We start from the raw sequence: 5268 nt of genomic DNA on the forward strand, positions 1-5268 counted from the left end.
TGTGGATTCGCGAAAAACAAAAACATAGCTCCTAGGATGTATTTTGCTCTCTCCAAAAATGTATATAGGGGTACGTAATTAGAATAAGCCTGGGTTGAAAAAAACAGGGAGACACTTTTTTTTTTGTTTATTTATGTGATTGCTTAGCAGAATATTCAGTAGCCATAACTAGAAGCTAGAAATCATTAAATACTAAAATTATTGTAATATTATGAGAAAGTACTGTTAAAATTGTAAATTTTTTCTTAAATACTGTCTTTAGTTGTATTAATATATTACAAAAATACTCAATCACTCAATTAGATTTGGCTTAGGGCCTGTCTGATTTATGAAGAATGGCCACAGTGGAACTAACAATTTATATATATATATTATGTATAAAATATATATATATTATGTACAGAGTGTGTCTGAGCCTCGAAAATTATTAGGAAGGCTATTTCAAAGTTTCCAAAGGAGCCATAAATGAGAAGGCTCAACCTCATTTAATCGACTTTTATTCTAGGTACCACCAGGGGCCCTGAGTTTTGAAATCTTAAAGAGCGGGTTGGATTGTAGTGAGACAGAAGGCTGGTTAGATAAACAGGAGTTAGATTATTTAAAACTTTGTAGGTAAGAAGCAATACTTTATAATCAATACAGAACTTAACAGGCAGCCAGTGTAAGGAGGAAAATAATCACTAGACATTCTTGTAATTTACTTTAACGAGACATTTATTAACTTTTAGAATTGCTATACTTACAATTGAATTTGCAAATGAATTAAATATTATTATACAATACTGGCTCGAAATGTTACACGCTTTATGTCAGCCTTTTTAATTCAATAAATTAGCATTTTTCGCTTTGGTGTTGCCACCTTTTCTGAATATGTAATTAGCACTTTTTGAGTTTTTTGGCTGAGCATCCAGTTAAGAGGGATGTGCGTGTTTTCGTACAGTTTTTCATTATACAATAATGTACTACATATTTTAGAAAATGTTGAAACCACCTGATAATTTTTAAAAACTTTTTAGCCTGAAAGTAATTCAAATCATCTCTAAGTGATGCTCTTTTAGATGTAATAATGTTACTCCTTTCTAGAGCATCCCTAATATGCCTTTCATAAGATTTAGTCCAGTGCAGCATGGGGCTGTTTAAATGTCAGCATCAAGGTAAATTACTCATGTTCTGACAGGTGTTTTAATAAAAGTGGAAATTAAACCAGCATAGCCCATCTGCACATATCGATAATTCACCGGTGCACACATAAAACACCAGGCAAAGGACACAAACACAACGCTGAAGAATAACACTGAAATACTGAGGAAAGCTGCAGTACCTGCTGACCCTGAGCTGTAAAGATGTTTGTGTATGTGTGTATACTGTGATGTTTGTTTGACCATTGTGTGTGTGTGTGTGTGTGTGTGTGTGTGTGTGTGTGTGTTCTGCGATGTGTGTTTGACCTGTGGTGTGAGTGTGTGTGTGTGTGTGTGTGAGAGAGAGAGAGAGAGAGAGAGAGAGAGAGAGCTGTAAGGAGTGTAAACTATAGGGTGAGTATTTCTTCTTAGTTCCCTGAAAATAGAAATACCGCAGAGAAATGAGCTCATCTGTTGGCAGTTATGTGCACATCTGACCTCTTCTGCACACACACACACACACACACACACACACACACACACACACACACACACACACACACACACACACACACACACACACACACACACACACACACACACAGACACAATACAGAGTATTTACCTTCATGCACTAAAATCTCCAACACATTTCCACATATTCCTCCAACACATAAAGAAACATAGAAGAAAAACAGAAAAACAATTTAAACACCTGAACAAAGCATCTGAGTCTAAGCTTAGGATTAGAAATTACATAAAGGGCGCCCAAGCATACGGCCCGAGAGGCGCTTCAAAGATGGCCACCGAGTGAAATGACTAGCCTTAAAGGGAGTTTGCTAGTACAGCAGGAATGATGATGATGCTTAGGTTACTGCAGTAAACAAACCAGCATGATGTCAAATCTAGCAGAAATTTATGGATGTCATAAAATATACAGCATTCTAATATTGGCAGATTAAATTCCAGATAATTTTAGCATACAGCTAAACACTATATTATCAAAATTATACAAAATTTAATATCTTGTAAAATAGCATTTAATACTATTTAGGGCCTTGAATTTATTCTACATTGATTTATCAACTTTTAATACCTTTTTTTTAGCACCTGGCAGAGACCCTAATGTACTGTATGTAACACAGATAAAGATCTCATTGGTAATCAACTTTTGAGCCATTCACCTGAGTTAACGAAATAAGCTGAATAAATAATGTATCTACTCACTCTAAAGCTGGAGGATGCAATGACTGATATTAAATATTTAAAAGCAGTTTGTGGCTGTCTCGATTTTATTATAATTTTTATTTTCTAAAAAAAAAAGTGTAACTATGTCATCCACCCACAAAGTCTAAAGGAGTCAACCAGACAAACCACAACAACACAATAGCCCCTTTCACACAGTGATACCGGTAAATACCCTGAAAATTACCAGAACGACTTTACCGGTATATTAAAAAAGTACCATTCACAGAGGCAAGGATGCTATGGAATTTTTCCGGAAAAGACCATTTACACATCCATTCCAAAATACCAGTAAATTCTGACATCATTAATCAGAATTGACCTCTAAAAGGCTGCACTTTTATTTGTAAACATTTGACTACACTACAAACTCTGTGAATGGATAAGTATTATGAACAACTTTGATAAAAAAAAAAACATATGGGGGAACACCTTTGCATGTAGAGATACATAATTTATGTGTGTGCTGGCCCTCACCGGCTGCTTCGCGTGCACATGCGTCAAGCAACTGAAGCAAGCAGAGCTTGAAGTTAAACAAACAACAGCTTATCATAAGCATTTTATTGATAATTTTTACACAGTTGACATTAAGAAGGAACATAGAAACATTATCTGACTATCATCTAGCAGCTAAATGTGTCTGGAAAAATATTCAAAGGGTTTTATCTTCAATTCAATTCAGCTTTATTTGTATAGCGCTTTTACAATGTAGATTGTGTCAAAGCAGCTTCACATAAACGGTCATAGTAAATTGGAACAGAGTAGTTCAGTTTTTAGTGTTTAAGTTCAGTTCAGTTCAGCTTAGTTCAGTGTGATTTAAAATCATTACTGAGAGTCCAAACACTGAAGAGCAAATTCATCGATGGGTAGCTCTACCGATCCCAATGCAATGCAAGCTAGAGGCGACAGCGGAGAGGGAAAAAAAACTTCACCGATTGGCGAGTGAAGAAAAAAAACCTTGAGAGAAACCAGACTCAGTTGGGCACGACCATTTTAATTTCTCAGCTGGCCAAACGTCTTGTGCAGAGCTGCAGTCTCAGTGGCTGAGGCTGGATGCTGGCCTCAGCGAAGACTCGTTTGTCCCTGGAGCATCACTGGAATCAGTCTCATGTTCTCCACTCATGTTCTCATGTTTATCTTCATAAACAGCGCGGATGTGAATGTGTCTGAATGTTCTGATTGGCTGGAGTACACGCCTCATGTCAGCGTGTTCTAAGAGTGACCGTGCTCTTTCCAGCAATCTTCCTTCTGCGTTCTCAAAGCGCAGCATTCTGGCAAATTACCGGTAACGTTACAACTCTTTCCGGGAAATTGCCATAACGAATTTACCGGTATTATCAAAAAGGGCCCCTTCACACATACAGACCTTTCCGGAAAATTGCCGTTAATTTTTTGGAAAAGTCTGTATGTGTGAAAGGGGCTAATGTGAGCTTGTTCACAGTAGAGTTGTTGAAGCTCTATTTTAAAAGATTACAAGCCACAGTACAATCCTCGCCAGCAGTTTATTTTCAGATGGAAATACATTGGTAGAAAAGTTCACTTTGCAGGACCGGTTTTAAAAAAGAGAAAGCATTTTACTCATAGTTCTACTGTTTCTATGACTATTTGTAGTTGAAAAGAAATGAATATTTAAATGCATAGGTTGAAGGTTAGAAACATCAAAAACTGCCTCAAAATTAGAATATATAACAAATGTAATAAACAGCAATAATCAGCATGATTCACACAATATTTTCATAAGATATTTTCTGATAGTGCTGTAATATTTTAGCATTACTGATTTAGTTTTTGTTCATTTTTTTGCTAAAAGAATTTACTTTAATTATAATAAAATATTTTGTAATTTTGTGGTTTTGTCATTTTTATTAGTTTTTTTATAGGTTCTTTTCTGATAGTATATTTTAGTATTACTAGTACTTTACTGCTATAGTTTTTGTTAATATTTTAAATTGTACTTTTTCACTTTAATTTGAATTAAATATTTTTTAATTTTGATCTTTTGTCATTTTTATTAGTTTTAGGAGTTTTTTTTTTTATGCCTGTAGATCAAAGATCAAATAAATGCAACAAATATGTCCCATTGTGGTGTTCCCATAAAAAAAGTAAAAAAAAGAAAGAAGTGATTTCATGTACATAAAAAGCATATTAAATGCAAGTAAAGATGCTTTCATCAGTGACTAATCACACTGCTCTAATAATAATATTTTTTTTTATAATTTATTAACGCTGGCTCAATGGTTAGCACTGTCACCTCACAGCAGGAAGGTGCCTGGTTCGAGTACCGGCTGGTCAGTTGGCGTTTCTGTCTGGAGTTTGCATGTTCTCCCCGTGTTGATGTGGGTTTTCTCTAAATGCACCGGTTTCCCCCACAGTCCAAAGACATGTACTATAGGTGAATTGTCATTCATTTATTTTCTTTTCGGCTTAGTCTCTTTATTAATCTGGGGTCACCACAATGTAATGAACCGCCAACTTATCCAGCATATGTTTTACGCAGCAGATGCCTTTCCAGCCACAACCCGTCACTGGGAAACACCCATATACTCCTATGTACTACACACATACAGACAATTTAGCTTACCCATTTCACCTATAGCACATGTCTTTGGACTTATAGGGGAAACCGAGAGAAAACCCACACTAACATGGGGAGAACATTGCAAACTCCACACAGAAATGCCAACTGACCCAGCTGAGGCTTCCTTCTTGCTGTGAGGTGACATCGCTACCAGCTGTGCAACCGTGCCACCATAATAAGTTTTAAAATATTCAAATATGGCTGAAAATGTTGTTTTTTATTTATTTATTTAGTTGAAATTATTTTAATACCTTAGGTTAAAATGATAAAAAATTAACATGAGGTTTTTTTTTCTTAGCCAGTTAAAAGAAATAAAAATGTATGTCA

The sequence above is a fragment of the Danio rerio genome, chromosome 2 (assembly GCF_052040795.2).
Source record: "Danio rerio strain M-AB ecotype USA chromosome 2, GRCz13ab, whole genome shotgun sequence".
In the NCBI taxonomy this organism is placed as follows: domain Eukaryota; kingdom Metazoa; phylum Chordata; class Actinopteri; order Cypriniformes; family Danionidae; genus Danio; species Danio rerio.